The 19,797-nt window shown below is 33.6% G+C and overlaps 1 long non-coding RNA gene across 1 annotated transcript; it reads left to right on the forward strand.

Moving 5' to 3' along the window:
* The first annotated feature begins 426 nt into the window (after positions 1-426).
* Positions 427-18,591, forward strand: LOC118749978. Its single transcript, XR_004994327.1, has 2 exons — positions 427-511; positions 18,440-18,591. It is a non-coding gene; the product is annotated as an uncharacterized LOC118749978 (long non-coding RNA).
* The last annotated feature ends 1,206 nt before the right edge of the window (positions 18,592-19,797 follow it).

Raw genomic sequence — 19,797 nt, forward strand, 5'->3', positions numbered from 1 at the left:
TTCCATTTTCATCAATACTCTTCGGCCTACAAGAATAATAAAGTCAAGAAGGCAAATCGTATGAATAATAGCTCGTGTTTGCAAATCCGTTGCCTTTAGGATCTTATAACGGATATTACCAGAAAACAAGTAATTCAATTAACATCATTCTAAAATTATGAATTTTATTTGGTTCAAACATCCCAAGTTCCACCAATCAATTTTAAAATTTTGTCATTTTAAGCATTAACAGGCTGATAAATTTAGAGTTGATTGTTGAAATCGGACAACAAATTTTCAAATATTTTTTATCTGTCCTTCAGAATAGTTACTCTGACAATATTAGCTAATACATGAATAAATATATATAATTTAGCGGTAGTAAAAAATACTGAAACGTAATAATTAACAAGTATTTTTCTTATCTCTTTGTCTCTTTTTAGGTAAGTCGAATCCTTGGAGTACCTAATGTTGTGATAATCTCCGAATATTCACACTTGCAAACCAAAATACTCGCGTCACTTTTTAAGAGGTATTTTAGCAATGGTTTAATTAATTAATATTTAGCTACAACAATATATATTGGGCATAGGTTAGGTTAAGTTATAGCTATACATTAAACAGTGAGCGTCAAAGTATACTGACGTTTTAACGATTTTATTTTTTTATATTTTTCACACCAAATTTTTCGATTTTTTTTATAAAAATATAGTTCATTCAACAGCAATAAACCTCAGAAATATTTTTTTTTATCATACAAAACTTGGAAAAATGTAAGAAATTTACAATTTTTCAATTCAATTTCGTTAAAAATTTTAATCATGAAGTTTGAAGTCGCTAAAGATTGCCGTTGATTTTTGAAAATTTGTTTGCAAATATTAACAAATGTATTCTTGTGGTTTCTGCTGTCAAATAAACTATATTTTAATAATAAATAAGAAAAATTTGGTTTGAAAATATAAATAAATAAAATCGTCAAAAAGTCAGGGTATTTATATTTCTGACGCTTACTTCTTTACCTAAAAAAATATACCCCTATTTTTGTATTTTTTCGGGAAACTCTGTTTATATACACATATATACACATTCCAACATACATTTAATAGCAGCAGCTGCAGCGAAATTTTGTTCATTTTTTGTTTTCTAATTATTTTCAATTTCCTAAAAGATTCGTATAAGAGTAAACAATTGTTTTGTTTTTGAAACTCATATTTCTTACCTACCTAGGACTCCTTTCTGACTCATATATTCTGAACTCTTAGAATATGTTTGCAGGGTAAGTTGTTTTCCACATATAAAATACATGGAAAACTTTGAGCGACCTCTAAATATTTTTTATTTAAAATAAAAAAGTGGGGTATATTTTTTCCGGTATAGAACAATCCTAGGGTCATGTTAAACTGAGTCGGAAGCAACATGTTTTTCAGCCAAATTCTTTTTTATTTTTTCTTATAGTTACCTTTTTCTATACGTTGATAAGAAACACAAAATTTACGAACAAACAAAAAATTTTCAGCAACATATGGGCTTGTCGAAGTTTAACTGCTGGAGCCGAGTTGCCATATACAGTATCGGTCATGTCTTTAGCACGCCATTTCAAAGTGATATTGTGTGCCACTTATGTTTATTTATTTATTTTTAAGAATTTTCAATTAAAATATAGTTCTTTCTCTAACAAAACCCATATAAACCCAAGTTTAACAATTTGTAGAATACTACAAAAAAGTGCAACAAATTTTCATTTAAAATTTCAAACTTTTTTCTCGGAAGTATTAGAATTTTTCTGAATACACAGTTTTATAGCCCAATCAATTTTAGTCTGATAATGTGCAAGTTTCAAGTGGCTAAAGGTTGCCGTTGATTTTTTAGAATTTTTTTCGCCAAAGGTGTTGCGGTTTTCTTCCATATACAAATAAATTGAGTTTGTTCATTATATGGAAGCTAATGCGACAAAAAAAATTCTAAAAAATTCGTAATTCGTACCCACTTGAAATTTGCACATTATCAGACTAAAATTGCAGGGGCTAAAAAACTGTGTACTCAAAAAAAATCTAACACTTCCGAGAAAAAAGTTTGAAATTTAGGTGAAATTTTGTTGCACTTTTTTGAAGTTTTCTACAAATTGTTAAACTTGGGTATATATGGGCTTTGTCTGAGAATGAACTAAATTTTAATTGAAAATTCTTAAAAATAAATAAATAAACATAAGTGGCACACAATATCACTTTGAAATGGCGTGCTATAGATATGACCGATACTGTATATGTACATTAGACTGCATCACCAAAAAAAGTTGCGGTTTTTCCGCCGGGATTACAAAATTTATTATATTTTAAGACGTCCACCAAAATATTTTGGAAAAATATTAAGATTTAAGTGAGCTGGAGCGATTTGAAAATACCTTCAAAAATGTAGTTTTTTATGAATAAAAATAGTTGTAGTAGTTGTTGTAGTAGTAGTAAAATAGTGACAAAACAGATTAAGCTTAAAAAATCTGCATAAAAATATTTAAAAATCTTTTAAACGGAATCGCATGAATGAGATTTTTGATGCTGTTTTTTTACTTTTTTCAAAGATTGATTTACGAAAAACTTGAATAACTGGGCCAAAACTATTCTGATTTAGACTTATGGGATCTCAGTAGAAAGGTATATTCACACTGTTTTTATTTCTGTAAAAAAAAAAATCATTCGTGTCCCAATTTTTTTTTTCAAATACCAACACATCTTAATTCAACTTTGAATGACGTTCGTTCATCCTACCTTTCTCTTTCATCCTTTGAATGAGTTTATTAACAAAGAAATAAAAAGGGTGAGAAATACCTTTCCACCGACACCTCTTAAGTCTAAATCAGAAGAGTTTAGGCTCAGTTATTCAAGTTTTTCTTATACCAATCTTTGAAAAAAGTTAAAAAAACAGCATAAAAAATCGCATCTTACGATTCCGTTGAAATTTTTTTTTTAATACTTTTATGCAAATTTTTTGAGCTTAAACCGTTTTGTTCTTTGAGGGGATTTTTTCAAAAACTAATTTTAAGAAACTATTTTTATTCATAAAAAACTCCATTTTTGGAGGTATTTTGAAATTGGTCCAGCTCACTTAAATCTTATTATTTTTTCGAAAAATTTTGGTGTACGTCTTAAAATATAATAGATTTTATAATTCCAATGGAAAAATAGTACCGATTTTTTTTTTGTATGGGGAGTGATGCAGTCTAATGTACATTCATATATATGTATGTACAGAGTGTATATACCAGGGATGGGAAGATAGTGAGCGAGAGTTAAACATTTCAACCAATATGTTTGTAACATCATCAAATATCATGGTTAATATCACCGAAATCTTTTTTGAAAATCGGTAGCAACAATGGCATTGTTAAAATGAAAAAAACTCACTTTGATTCTCTTTTAAGTTTTGGATTGTTAACATTAAGCAATTTTTGGTTGATGGTTTTCTCAGTGTTTGCAATTTTTCATTTAACCTATCCCCCCATGTGTGTACACCTGCTACATATTTATCTTAAAAAAACTGTGCACTGTGCATTTATCTTAAAAAAACTTAGCACAGAAATATGAGGCGGAGATCGCAAATACCCACTGTTGATACATATCTTTCATGGCATATTTCTTACCATCACTATCTTAACATCAACTGTCATTTCGCAGTTTGACAACTCAATTTTTCATTTTACCCCGTCACTTAATTTGGGTTCAGATCCACCTGATTATCTTGATACTATTTAGGAAATGAAATGTTAAGCCAACAAGTTGCCCAAATAAGAAAACGGGACAAAGTTAAAACAGAAATTTGACAGATGTTAAGACACATTTATTTGAAGGTGCAGATGTGGGGTATAAATATTCACTCTTCTTCTTCGTATTTGGAAATACAACAACTCGATCTCAAGAAAAACCTAAGTTGTGTCTCAAAAAGGTAGAGATTTTACCATTGCACATACGCATGCGTTAATTACAGTAAATTGGTATCCCACGCCTGATTTACATATGTGTTAGCATTCTTGCAAAATTTAGCGATGCTATCGATGCTGACGTTCTCTTGCGTGCTTTGTGGTTTCCAGCGATATGTACGTATGTATTCACCTTACTTCCTTTCTCTTGCTTTGCCATTGCCGCTTTGGGTTTGCACTTACTTGCATTGCCACAAAGCTGCACCTGATTTTTAATATACGTACATATGTATTCATGTATGCATTATTATGCGTATGCTAATCGGTTATGGAATGTAGTAAGTATGTATTGATATACTTATATAGAGAAATAGCATATTTTTAGAATTACGCGTAAACAAATTCTTCCAAGGGCATGCAAGGAAATATTTAACTCAAATCTCAAATACAAGAAACCCAAAGAGATAACTCGCATTTTTAATCACAGTATTATTGGTAGAGGCTTTAGTTAGAAGTTCTTTAGATTTTGAAAGTAGAAAAGGTAGTGAAAAAATTGTATTACCGATTTTACGAAAGTGCCATTAGAGGGGATCACATTAGAAAAGGCTAAAATTGGTTGAAAATATTCCTAGAATATTTACATATCTGTGGCATTTTATTAAACATTTTAAGTGATTTAAAAGGCTTGATTTTAGATTACAAAAATCATAAGTTTCCCTTGGGAAATTTAATATTTTTATTAAGCTTCTATTAAAAGGGCATCTATGGCTACTTAATCGTTAAAATATTATTTGGAAACCCTTTGAAATTCTGCTTAAGCGGAAATGTATATTGAGCAGGAACTAGCTTGTAAGTTTTGCTTTTTATTTTTAGACAATGAAGAAAAATGAAAGGATTCGCATTCATTTAATTTATTTAATACTTCTAAATATTTTCAAGACCTTTCGAAGTTTTCCTTATATCTTGACGTATGTTTTGGAACATTTTCGAAGCATTTGGAGATTATTTTCAAAAATTTCAGCTGAATTGAGAACAGTGTCAAAATTGCTCAATTTGGGCGGCGTGGAAACGTGCTTTTATGAAGTAAGATTTTCAAAAAAATTTTCGATTTATGTAGCATTCTTTATTTATTCTTTATTTTTTTATGAATGTGGTTGCAGTTGAAGATATTTAGAAAGTAGGTAAAGTATCGACTTTCTTCTGGGAATTTAATTTATAATCTTATATTTAGAGTCTATATATCGCGCACTTTCTTCAAAGATGTACTAATCAACATCTGCCTTTTCTTTCCCGAACTAAATTTTTCAAATATCAAACGTTCTTAAACCTCTTTAGTTTAATTATTTTAATATTAAATTTATTTATTGAATACAATTTTTTAAAAATTATTTCGGCTACAAACTTTCCCAAACATCTTTAGTTTCATACCCAAGTTCCAATATTTAGTTTGTCTCATCAATTAAATTAAAATTTTCAAACAGGTGGCAACCTTCCAATAAAAACTATTTTCGTCTGTAAGCCTTTTTCAAATTCTTTCTTTGGCTGCCATATTGCAATATTTACTATATCTTATGAATTTACTTAAACTGCAATTTTCGCACAGGTGGTAACGCTCGTTTTGTTCTATATTTTAAGTTGGACCACTAGCAGTGCATCGGTGAAAACTGCATTCCATGCACTAGTTGTCGAATGATGCGCGTACAAACATACAGACATTTTTTTTAATTTTCAAGGTTTAAGTATTGAAAAAAACGGTTTAGTTAGGTAGCTTTTGGAAAGAATATTTTGGAAAAAAGTCAAAAATTTGGCTTTTTATATGTTATGAAAAAAGTAAATTTCTCACTTTAAAAATAAGGTGACAACTCTTTTTGGAAATACGCTGGAATGAAGTGTGCACATATTGAGCGTATACAAAAATTGCTTATTGAAATTAACAAAAATTAATTTTGTATTGAAAATACTTGCAGTCCTCATCACAAATATCTTTGGACTAATGTTCTCAAAAATACCTTTCATTTTATACCCATATTGCGTTGTTTTAGTTTTGTTTTTTATAAAATTCAAAATAAGTGGCAACCTTTCTCTAACACATGTGTATTTTAAGAGATAATATTATATAAGCAAATCATTGCTTAAGAACTTACTGTGCCTTTATTTTATAAACAAAAAATTAAATAAATGTGGGATTCAAATTAAGTGGCAACCCTATTCAAAAATATTTCTAGTTTGGGAATTTTTAAAAGCCTTTCATTTGACACCCATATTATGATGTTTTATTTAATTTGTAACAAATTTCGAATGGGTGGCAAGCTTTAACGAGTATTCACGGAGGTAATACCTATCTGCATAATCTTATAATGCAAAACATTATCTGTATGTAAAATTGCATTTAAATCGTTAGAGTCGTTTCCGAGAAACCTATGGATATTTAACAATACAAGAATTGCTCGTTTAATCTAATGCTTCAGTAAGCGAAGCAAATGATTAATTACTCTTCATGTAGCTACAATTTCAATTTACTAATATCACTTTTCTATTTGTATTTGTCGATTTTTATTGGCATGTTTATGACAGCTTTGCCAACAGATTTCAATTTCCCAAACATTTTCATACAAAATGCAAATCTAATATGACTTGGCGCACATTTCGTACGCATACCTGAGTTATTTTTTCTCAGTTAAAATGTATGCTAATTTAGCTGCAGGCATGTACATACACACATCCATGTATTTATGCACACGTATGAATGTATGAAAAATTGCAACTCAACCCCACAATTAACTAAATACTACACGCAACGAAAATTGAATAATTGATTTACATGGAAACTATGTATGTATGTACATATGTAGGTATGTATGTATATCGACGCGGCGGTAATTGCTGGCTGTTGGCTCAACTTGATTTTGCGCTTGTCTTCACATTGCAACAAATATTTGGTACAATAAAATTTTCCAAAAATAGTATCTGTGGGAATTACACTGAGTGTCACTAAAATGTGATCAGTCTGAGAGTATAGTTTTTGAGTTGCCAAATGCGCCCTCAGTGCAGTTGTTATATGTACTTTATTTACTTGTAACATATGTTTGACTTATTCTTTGGGTCCAATTTGACTCATAAAAATCTGGCGTCCGTCTCATAAATGGGATTCATACCTAAAAAAATAAAAACTTAATATAATGAATCTCCAATAAAAATCAATATTGCATACACCATAAAGGGTGTCAGGTTATTAGAATAAATACCAGTCTTATGGAGAGATCTTTAAAATGTATTATCCATTTAGATTTCTTCAGATGGGCTACCTGCTGCTAAGTAAACCTCTACTTAGTTCCTACAACATATTTCTTTTAGAGTATTTCTTATCTTTACTCTCACTAGTTCGTTAGCTATGTATTTCTATAGAGGAGAGGCTATGAGACATCGAGTGGCTTCACTAATTACAATTTATTCAACCATCAAACCCCTACAGTGGTGAGTTACAAAGAAGCTATAGTTTGGTGCGACCCTAATGAAAGGAATCACACAGCCTACTCTATAGTTGAGGTTTGAGAGGAATAAAGCAGAGACACAAATACATGTGCACGAAAAACTTGCGATGCTGGCAGATAGAAATACTGCCTAAAAATTGTATCAGAAAATAAGAAACCCGTCAACAGTTTCAAGACCGTGGCTTGTTCCTGCAAAGAGGAATATGACCGTTTGGCAGCAAACATCCAGAGTACACTCGAAATATGGAATAAATACTTCTCAACGCTTTTGAATGGCAATGCCGATAGGGCACTTGTCGAAGAAGAACCCAGACTGATGATGGAGCTAGTCAAAGCCAGTTACCGCAGTTCAGCTCTATTTTTGAGATGTCTAACTTCCCGATTTGGTAGGCTCCCAAGCAATTTAGTCGAGTTTTTGACATGGCAGAGCATTGACAGAGAAGATACTCCAAGGTTTCCCTGGTATCCCAACACTTCGTACACCTGGCCACGTTAGTTATACCCATTTTTTGTGCATGATTAGCCCTGTGCCCAAAGGTTCTAAAAATTAATTCTCCTATGGCCGTAAATCTACCTGCAGATTTAGCAGTAATATTCCAGCAACTTTTCGCGGTTGACCTAATGGGCCGTAAACTGAGGATCATTTCAAGAACAGCCGTTTGAGTGGACCTCAGCGCTCCCGTTTTGCACAGTGCCGCGAGGCGCTAAACCTTCTCCATTGGCTCGAGGTACGAGGACTTTTCACCACACCAAAACGCCATAGAGCAGTATTGGTCTAACTATTGCTTTGCAGAAGGGCAGCTGACGGACCCCAAGTGACTTCCAGTATTATTTTGCATGCATAGAGGGCGTTTTCTCCACACTGCGACTCCACAGCAGCTTACTATCCGAGACTACTGCCAGATGCTTTCTGTGAAAGCTACTTAGTCTTGGGGGGTCTCCACACTGGTACCTTATATATTCTTTTGAAAAGTAGAAGCCTGTTTTGCCTGCGTTAACACCCAGCGCCACCCGAGAGGCCCATTGGTCAATGACTTTCAGGGTGATTTTCATTAAATTACTTATGGTGTCTAGGTACGTTCCTGCAGACAGGTAATTTGCGAAATTTTTTTTTAACTCAGCCAAATCAGCAAACGGCTGTAGCGTTAACTAGGAATAAGTAGCCACTAATAATTAAAAGCGTTACCCGTTGGGAATGGTAGGAGATGCGTTCATTCTCCCTGCCTTGGAAATTCCAATTATACTTGCACTTCATTCAAAACTCTATTCCTTCCCCGCTCTAGGTCTCCCACTCTCCCTAAGCGAATCAGCTATGAAAAAATTCTTGCATTTTGTAAAAGCTTTGCGGCGCTCGCTATTTGTCGCGTAGTTTCTGCAAAATAATTTGCTTTTCTTCTCACATTTTTATTTACTTAGTTTTAGTTTGTTGTTTGGGTATTATTTTCCAAGTAAGTATTTTCCAGTACGCAAACTGCTCGTACACTTGCTCAATTAAGTACTTATGCCTTGTGTGGCATGTGTGAATTATGCGTGCAACTTCGGCAATTTTCCCATGCATCTGATTTGCCGCCGCTGCCGCCGCCTTTATCACCGCTATCGGCGCGCCGCTGGCATGCCTCATGCTTTATGCCTCAACGAATGTGAATGCGTTAATTGGCAAATTGGGCAAAATGAATGAAACTAAATGTGAGAGATTAATGCCTAAATTACTATAATCATAGTCGAGATCAGTTGTCAGCGGCGGCAGCGGTAGAGCTAGCTGTAACAAGTGCACAACCAACAAGCACTTGATTAATTTGCAAATTGTCGCGCCACCAGCAACGGCCGACCGACGAGAGGTGAGAGGTAAGTACACAAAAAAAAAGTGCGTTTATATTTGATTGGCGGCTTTGTTGGCGTTTCTCCTTTACGACGACTGAACGAATGCAAATTGATGTTGACAATGTATCGTTGCATGTCCAACAAAGTATGTCGACAGCAATAATAATTACTCAATTGAACGTTGCACCGCGTCGCGTCGCGCCAGGCCGTTGCGTTCGCTAAAATGCGTCGGCTTGTCTATCTGCCAGCGAGCGAGAGTCATGCGGCTAGCTACAGAGGTGAGGTCCAAACTATACAAACTGTACGTACATACATATATGTATAATGGGATGCAAATGAGTCGCTGTCTATGTCTGTGTCTGGCTAGTATGCCTACTTGTGGCTCACCGTACAATCGTCTGATAGCGACAACTATAACAACAACAACAACGCACAAGTGCTCAGTGTTCCCCTCCAGCATAAAGAACGCACCTTTTTATTACGCAAATTTTAATAATCTAGCAATTAATGCAACAACCTCGTCGTACAACAACAACAAGAGCAACAAAGTAACTTGACCATCGCTATGTGCAGTAGCAAGCGTGCGCGCCAACAATAGCCGACAGTGGTGTGTTGTACAATAAAAAAAAAGTCGTCAATTAAACGTACAACCAACAAATTAAAATCGGTCAAAGAGGTGCGAGGTCAAAAGTTGAAAGCAGACAAGGAAAAATGAGCTAAAAGCGCATCCACGCATTTATTTGCTACAAAAGTGGTAGGTTTGCTTGCTGGCTGGCTGCCTGGCTTTTGGTGCTGTGTGTGTATGTCCGTGGCATGTGGCATGCGGCATTCACATGTTAGTACGCGCGCAAATTGCAACCAGAAATGCATGTCAGCAGCGCTTTTGTATGCAAACAACGTAGGTACACAAGAAAGGGGCTGAACGTGAGGTGAGGTGAGGTGAGTTAAGCCGAGCTGTGTTGAGCTGAGCTGCGGTCCGGTGGAAGATCTCGGAAGCCTTGGAATTTCTATTTGCATGTATTTTACTTACAATCATTTGAACTTAACTCACTAACAGTTGTATGTACATTAGGGTGGTGCAAAAATACATGTGAACAAGTAATTTTTAAGCAAAAAACAAAACTATATATATATATATATATTTCATGATCAAATGATCCGATTAGTATGGGAATACTTCTGAGATACTACCTTTCCGATGCAAAAAGAATTATCGAAATCGGTTGACGTGGTCCAAGGTTATGCGGAAAAATAATTTACCTATTTTTTTATTTCAAAAATGTTTAGAGGTCGCTCAAAGTTTTCATGTATTTTATATAGGAAAAAACAACTTTTCGTAGAAATGGTGTAGAATTCTTGAAAATCAATATTTTTCGATCGGAAAATTATGTTTCTCTTCGGGAGACTCCCAACAATAATACCGAATTATTTACAAATAATAACAATTTTTTCATAATAACTATATTTTATAGGTCCGCCAAAAACCCCTGAAAATGCAAAGGGGGACCCATACATAAAAAAATAGCTAGTATTAAAAAAATGGTTATATAAACAATTTGGTGTTATTATAGGAAGTCTTCTGAAGAGAAACAGAGCCTTCCGATCGAAAAATATTGATCTTCAAGAATTATATACCATTTCACGAAAAGAATACATATATACATATTTAAAACACTTGGAAAACTTTGGGCGACCACAAAAATTTTTTTTTTTTTCAAAATAAAGAAATAGGGATATATTTTTCTCCTAGGGGGTGAGAGCAATAATGTTCCGACATTACCAGGCAGGTTCTGTAATTCACTTCCGGCTAATTTGAATTCAAAGCGGAATTTATTGATATTCACTCGGAAGTGAATTACAGAACCTGCCTGTACTTTTTGGTTTTACTACCCTAATGCACATACATATGTATGTAATGTGAACAGCGGTAAATAACGTCGGGATAGCATTGCAAACGGCAAAGAAAATTTGTGTTAAGCTGTCAGAAAGCCACAGCATGGTGGCGCATGAGGAGTCGTGTTAAATCGAATGCACCGAAAAAAAAAGTATTTATTACGGATGTAGAAATGTGCATACATAGTTTCATAAAGCAACAGAATTATCGGATTTCCCCTGATAAGGTTAACTTCAATGATTTCTTTTTAATTTAGATCATAGGACTAGGTGTGGCGCTCTCTAAAGCACGCTATACATTTGATATAAGCAGATATAAGTCAAAAATTTACCTGTCCGACATAGATTACAATTTTTTTTGACATAGTTGGCGATGTCAGAATATTATTTCTGTGGCTCTATTGTGTAACCATTGAGCGACAATTTTCGGATCGATATCGCACCTTTGCGATAAATTTGATTTTTATAAAAATATTCTATAAAAGTTTTCTAACGATTTGTATCGCAAAGTTTGAAATTTTCTTTTCGATCATACTTATAAAAGTCATTGGTATAAGTCATAGTAAACTTTTGTTTCCCAACACCTTGTTAACTGCGAAAAATGTTAATGACATTAGTACGAGTGATTTAAAAAGTAAAAGTCGGTGGCTGATTTATATTGATGACTTTTAAAAGTAAAACTCACTAACTGATTTTTATTGATGACGTTTATAAATAAAAGTCGCCAATAACTGTTGTCTAAAAGCATAAACAGACGGCAGCGGACTTAATCCGGATCAACTGCAGTTAGTTCCCGAGTTGATCCGGATTAAGTCCGAGTTAATCCGGATCAACGCTGCCGTCTGTTTAAGCTTTAAAAAATACTAGTGAACCAACATGGCGTCCAAACACACAAAACTTAATAAATAATCCAAATGTTAGTCAGAGTTATGAGAGATCCGAGTGCCAGTGAAACGCAGTCTGATTCATCAAATTTCAAATCACCCTATATCGATGAAAAAAGTTCTTAATAAAAAAAAAATAAAAACTTGACCACACATGTACAGGTAAAGTCTTTAATTTGACCTCACATTTTGAAAATTCCCTTTCAAAAGTATTCCCAAAATAAATCGTCTTAAATCTCTTTCGTCTTATATTGTGATGATGATTTCAATGAACTTAAGAACTAATTTGAATTTGATTGTTCGAACAAATGGAAACCCTCCTAAATAATTTAATTATTTGAATATATCTTTTTAAACACGTAGCAACCCTCCTCAAACATTCCAAATGTCAAACCAAAGATTTCTTAACATTCTTTCTTTTGACCACTGTATTTTTATATTTTATATTCGTTTTGTATAACTTAATTGAGTTAGACCTTTCAAACAGGTGGCAGCCCTCCTCAAAAGTATTTTCAAGCTTAATCCTTGTTAACTTTCCTCCGCCTGACATTGCGATACTTATTTTAATTAACTAATGAATTTAGTGGAATTTGATTTTTAAACATGTGGCAACCCCGCTAAATGCACTTCAGAAATAAAAGTTTCTCAAAGCCCCTTCGACTGATACCCATATTTTAATAATTCATTAAACTAATTAAATAATTTAAATTTAACTTTTTCTAACTTTCGTTCAATCGTTCGTTAATACTTCTTCGTTTAACATCCAAATTTTGATGTTTCATATAACCTGTGTATAAGTAAACTAAATTCGACATCTCAAGCAGGTGGCAACCCTCTTCAAAATATTTTCAAACTACTACTTTCTAAACCCTACTACTTTCTAAAACCCCTTTCATTTGGTACCCATATGGTGATACATATTTTTCTTACCTAATATCATAGTACTATGAATATATGAAGCATATGATAAGATGAATAATATGATTTTTAAAACAGGTGGCAACCCTCCTATAAGTCAGCTAAGAAACAAAGCTTTTCAAAACCATTTGAGTTGAGACCCATTTTGTAATAATTCTTTTATTTTTTTTAATAATTTGAATATAATTTTTTGAAAGGTGGCAACTCTTTTCGAAAAAGTAAAACCTTATTGCACATACAGTCCAAGCCTTTTAATTTAACACCTCATTTCGGAAAATCGAACGAACGGTGCGGATATGAGGGCATTGATTATTAAATAATTTGAATTTAATTGCTCAACAGGTGGCAACTCTTTTACAAAAATATAACCAGTTTGCACATCTACCAGCCAAGCGCTTTAATTTGACATCCCATTTTTGAAAATCGAGCGAATGGTGCTGACCTTTTATCCTGCACAAAAAATGACTTCGCATATTATATATAGATAATATAAAAATCAAAAATAATTGTTATTTTGGATTTATAAAATAAAAGTCAGAAATAACGGTTATTTAAGGGGTAATTAAATAATAGTCAAAAAATAATTGTTAAAGGGCGTTTTTTTAATAAAAGTCGTAACTATCGCGGTCCCTGATTTTTCCTCCTTTTTTAAAAAGAACCCCAATGCGATGTTGTTTTGACCAGGGCTTGAACCCAGGCCCTGCGGAGTGGAAGCGCGCACTGATTACCAGTACACTACAGCGGCCGCCGCTTAAAAACAAAGTTAAAATAATTTCTCCTCACTCTCATTGCGGCAGCTTCTGTAGAGAGGACTTATTTATATTTGCCATCGTTAGGGCATCGGGGCAAATGTACAGTGCCCGGTAGAGACTATTCAAATTTATTGAGTTTCGGAAGGTCTTCCCTGTTCCGCCTATACCGCACAATCATCAACTTTTGAATCTTGAGCGCAGATGATAGGCCATCATATGCCACTGGTAAGCCTTCGTTTTATTCCTCTTTTGTTTGGATACCTTATACCAATGCAGTTTTTACTGGCTTATAATCAATTAAGTCGACCGCTTTTAGTTTAAACCAATATTGCTCGCCGCGGTCCATAGATAATTGGCTTTCACACGTTGGCCTCACTAAATCTTATGGCTCCCTTTTCAGCCACACCTTGAAGAAAATTTTTGAGCGATTGTTGGTAAAAATGTATGTCAAGCCCATCATGAGCTACGCTACTCTTCGCTCCCAGTGTGTCCAGCCTTTGCGCTTTTCCGATTATTGCCTTGTTGTTCCCTTTGTATAGAGAGAGACCAGAACCCAATGGGTTACAATCGGTCTGATAACTATGATGTATTTAACCTTTTTTTTTTTGTTATTTGTATTTATTTTTCTTTTGTGCTTTATAACCACGACTTGGGCTTGAGAAACTTAGAATATAATTTTACTTCATGTTTCACTTCTAAGACGCGAATCTCTACGAGTAAAACTTAACGGTGTATATACACGGATAATTGAAATGACTCAAGCAGTGTTGTTTCTTACTTGAAAAAAAAGTAGCCAACGAAACCCAACTACATATGAACAATAAGAAATAAACCAGTTAAGCTTTTTTTGTTGCCGCAAAAGTACTTTCATTGCGATTGCACTCACTATTAATGTATGTATGTATTTACATTGTAGTTGTTGTAACATTTGTTACCACATGCAACGAACATGTTTAATTACCAAGCCGGCAGTCTAATCGACAGCCACACGATGACGTTCGTTCTACCGGTCGGTTGGTCACTGCGCATGCGTGCGCACTTGTACTCTTCGTATCAGTGCAATCAATAGCAGTGCATACTCGTATTATGCACTATTGTGTGTGCGTTGTTGTTGTTATGCGTGTACATTTGCGCGTGCATTGCATACGTAAATGATGAATTGTTGTTTAATTCGTGGGCGATGTAATTAAAGGTCGGCATTGTGTGCGTGTGTATATTCTCTCGGGGGTATCATTTGATTTCATTTTACCGTACCAGTTGTTTTACAAATATAAACCAATTTCACGCTTGCTAACGCTAAACAACTAGTTGCGGGTGTTATGTGATTAGGAATGTTTAGATAAAATTTTTATTATATTACATACAGTGGTCGAAAAAAATTATAGCCGTAACATATATTGGCAAGTATTTTTATTTTCTGTTCCTTTTTGTTTCAGTTGTTTATTTTTTTATAGAAAAATATTTCATTCTTTAACAAAAACCTTATAAATCGAAGTTTTAAACTTTTTGCAAACTGAAAAATATTAAGAAACTTTCGAGCTTTTTTATTAGATTGCTTAGAAGGATTTTGAGTAGGTAGTTTTGCAGCTACAAAAAACACAAGCTTCAAATGGCTAAAAACTACCATACACGCCGTAAAATCTTCGACAAAAAAAATCAAAAATAGCAACGCTAACTTTTGCTCAAAATCTTTCTAAGGGGGTTTTCCTAAATAAGTTTTAAAATTTATATATATGTACAGTGGCGGCAGAAATAATAGGCTCGCCTTACCTTGAAGAGTTTTGGCTATTATTTCATGGTTTGTTTTCAGTTTAATATTTTTTTATAAAGCTAGCTATACAACAAATATCAAATAGATCCCTTTTTTAAACTTTATACAAAAATTATAAAAAAATCGACAAATTTTCAAAAAAAATTTTAAACTTTTTATTCAGAATTAAGTGGCTAGAAAATAACGTTGAGTTTTGACAATTTTTTTTTTTGTTGACGAGTACGACGAGTCTATTATATCTGCTGCCAGTGTATATCCTAAAAAAAAAAATTTTCAGAATAAAATTTGTGTTTTTGAAGGCCAGTTAAATTTTAAAACTTACTGTAGAAAACGGCTTTAATAAATCTAATTAAAAGTTGTATTTATACGGGTTTTGTTTAAGAATGAACTATATATTTATTTATTAAATTAAATAACAGAAAATATGTGAAACCTTGTCAATATGTGGTGTGGCTATAATATTTTCCACCACTTCAAGTATGTATGTATGTACATTTGGGTGTTTCTTATTTGAACTATTTTTTGTTTTTTAATATTTTTCATGTGTCATACTTTTATTCTATCCTAAGGCCCCAGTTTCGGTAAGGGCGATGTTTATTCGCGCAAGCCAAGCATAGCAGCTTCATTCAGTACCTTCTGTGAGGGCATCTCATCTACCCCTGCGGCTGCTAGACTGCACAAAGCATTGGGGAAGAACAACACCAGAATTAGACTAGCCGTTAGGCTACCCGATGGTTATTCTTGGAATGGCACTTCCCTGATGCCATTCGTTTGAGCGGTACAAATCCCCCGGGGTGGATGGCATCAGTCCAGTGCTACTGAATCAGGGTGACCAGCTCCTACTACCTCACCTTGTCGACATAATCAGGGATTGTCTAGCGCTAGCTGCAGGGGTACCTCTGCATCCAATTCAGCATGCGTAGAGGGTGGGTAGATCCACGGATACTGCTCTGTATGCGCTGACCACGGATATACAGCGTGTCCTTGAGTGTGCTGAAACTATGCTTTGCGCCGTTCCCGACATAGAAGCGGCTTTCGATAACACATCTCATGTGGGCGTCGATCGGGAACTTTAGAAACGCATTGTGCAGTCTACCATCCGCAGATGGATAGCTAGGCTGTTCCATACCAGGATTTGCTGAAACTGCAGTCGGCGACAGCGTAGTAGAACTTCAAACAGCAAAAGGTTTCCCGCAAGGAGGGGTTCCATCTCCTCTACTGTGGAGTTTAGTTATGAGCGAATTCCTGCAGAAACTCACTGACATAGGGCGTACGCGGATGACATAGGGATTATTAGGGGCAAGTTCGCGTTTACCCTCTGCGACATCGTCCAAAGAGGACTTAACCTAGCTAAGAGGTAATGTGCTGTGGTGGGGCTTAATATTAATCCCTCTAAGATAGCCATTGTCCCTTTTACCAGGAAAATAATTCTGTTTATTTATCTATTTTTAAGAATTTTCAATTAAAATACAGTTTTATAACAAAACCCATATAAAACCAAGTTTAAAATTTTGTCAAAAAAAAACACAAAAAATACAAACAAATTTTCACTCAAATTTCAAACTTTTTTCTTAGAAGTGCTAGAGTTTTTTTTGAGTATACAGTTTTATGGCCCATTCAATTTTAGTCTGATAATGTGCAAGTCTCAAGTGGCTAAAAATTACCGTACCAAGGCTTCACGATAAGTGTCTATATATGCATTTTTAAATTTAATAAGAATAGAAGAAAACATGATATAATTGAATTGTTAATTCTTCCAAGAATTTACACAATTATAAAGCTATTTAGGAAGGCAGTGATGCAATTACTTATGTATTTTATTTCCAACATATCTATTTTAATTGCCGAATTATTTAAATGTTGAATTGAACATGGAATCATTTAGAAAACGCTATATAAAATCATTAAGGAAATTAAAATTATTATAAACACAATTGCATTACCCTTGTACAGACCATTAAGTCAACACCACAGTTGCAAAATTTTTTTGCATTACTTTGCCTTCTACATACATATATTGTATATTTAGCACGCACCGCACGCTGAGTATTGCATACTTACATTGTACGAGTATGTACATAAGTATGCACAGATGTATCGACCTCTGTATGTACATAAGTATTGCATGTAACCATACCCATACCTCCCAAGCATATCCGCATCTCCATAAGTATGATTAATCACGTGTTTTGTGCCAATGCATTCGCCGCTTAACTTGCATCTATGCGATCCACCAGCCTGCCTGGCCAGCGTAGACCGCCTGCCAATTACACGCATACGCACACGCAGCCGCCAGCAGCCGCCAGCAGCCAGCCTTGGCCACCGCCGCTCACGCGCAATCACAATTTAACAGCAACACGAAAGCGCAACTGCAAACAAGTGTGATTACATATTCGCGCGCATGCACATATTTAGTAGCTATGTTTGTATGTATGTATGTATGTATGTACACGACATATGCAATAAGTATTACATTGCAATATTCACTCGTATGTAAACACGCATGCGCGCAATAATTTAAACGCGTCGATCCCCATACAGCCACGCAGCCAAGCATTCATTCAGTCAGTCTCATTCATTCTTTCAACATTCGCATCCCAGGTGCTTATGCATTCAACGCTGCACATTCACATTTCGCCAGCGCAAGCGGTGCATTCAATAAAATTAAAAAGAAAAAAAACAACGAAACAAACAAACAAACAAGAAACTACAACCCAAATATAATTTACTAGTGCAAGTAGTATTATTTGATGGTGGAAAACGTGAAAAAGTGCGGCGGCTTGAGGAGAACTTCCGCAAAGCGCGTAAATTACTAAATTTTCTAGAGAGCAGGGCGATTATGTTTGTAGCTGGGTTCTTAGCGGTGTTTCAACAAAAATATTTATTATTTTAATTTGCATAAATAAATTCCTTTGTCTTCATTCATGTAATTATCTTTATATAAGCCAATTTTAGTTTTCGTTTTTAAACTTTTCCACATTGATGTTTTTTTACATTTTGTTCGCTCTTTTCAATTGCAGCAGCGTAAGCTGTCACCGACATGGGCAGTGAGCACTACTGCTTGAGGTGGAACAATCATCAATCCAACCTGTTAGGGGTGTTTAGTCAATTACTACAGGACGAGAGTCTGGTGGACGTCACATTAGCTTGTTCAGAGGGCGCCCTCATCAAAGCCCACAAGGTGAGTTAATTATGTTTACTTTTATAGATTATCTATGCATGTACACAAACTTTAATTAAAGTAAATGGATCGAAATATATTATAATTGTAATTTGATATCCGGCGGTTAAATACAAAAACGAAGTATTACTTCGTTCGCTGAAATCTTAATGGGAATTCGATATGAGCATGAAGGTGCCACATAGGTAGACACCAAATATGTCCATAATGATCGAGGATGGGGCGGAAGCTTTTTTACTCTCTGCTAGAAGTTGATACATTCTTCTTACCTTGTTTGAGTGTTTTTTTTTTTATCTTTAATTGAAACAAGTCGAAAAATAACATTACAGAAAAATTAGATCCAATTTTTTAAATTTAAATTAAAAATTTTACTAATAATAATAATAGATTTGCGCTTACATATATGTTAGTGTTTGGCCGAGCTTTTCCTCCGAATTGTGGCGTACACCTTGATGTTGTCACACAAAGCAAAAGAAAGTTCACATTTCTTAAAAAAAAAAATAAAATCTAAAACCAAAAAGGAAAGTAAATTGAAAAAAAAAATAAATTTATTTAACAATATAAAAAAAGTAAAACACGTTCCTAAAAATTTAATGAAATTAAGAAATATATTATTCTATTTGAATAATAAAATACTAAAAACAATAAAACCCACTAAATTAGAAAGTGTCTAAAATTTTAATTCAATAAGAATTTTTTTTTATTATAAAACAATAAAATCTAAAACCAAAATGAAAATTAAATTAAAATATTCAAAAAAGTAAAAAATAGAAAAGTAAAATTGAATTCAATTAAAAAATATATGTATATATTTTAAAACCATAAAATTGAAAACCAAAAAGAAAATGAAGTTGAAAAATTAAAGATATTTATTAAAAAAATAAAAAAATAAAAGATGTACCCAAAAATTTTATGAATTAAAAAAATATATATATATATGTATATTATTCTATTTGAACAAGAAAATATACAAAACAAATAAAAAAGTAAACAAAAAAGTTTTCTCAATTATTTTTTCCTATCTTTTTCTTCTAATATAGAGAATTAGGAAATAACTTTAAATTACAAAAAAAAAAATCTAAAAATTAAATGAAATTAAAAAAAAATATTTGTTTTTAAGACAACAAAATGTTGTAATTAAACGAAATTTAAATTAAAAAAAAAGAAAAAAAATTTTTAAATATAAAATTTATTGCT

Source organism: Rhagoletis pomonella, unplaced genomic scaffold (assembly GCF_013731165.1).
Source record: "Rhagoletis pomonella isolate Grant_MI unplaced genomic scaffold, Rhpom_1.0 Rhpom_scaffold_00101, whole genome shotgun sequence".
Lineage (NCBI taxonomy): Eukaryota > Metazoa > Arthropoda > Insecta > Diptera > Tephritidae > Rhagoletis > Rhagoletis pomonella.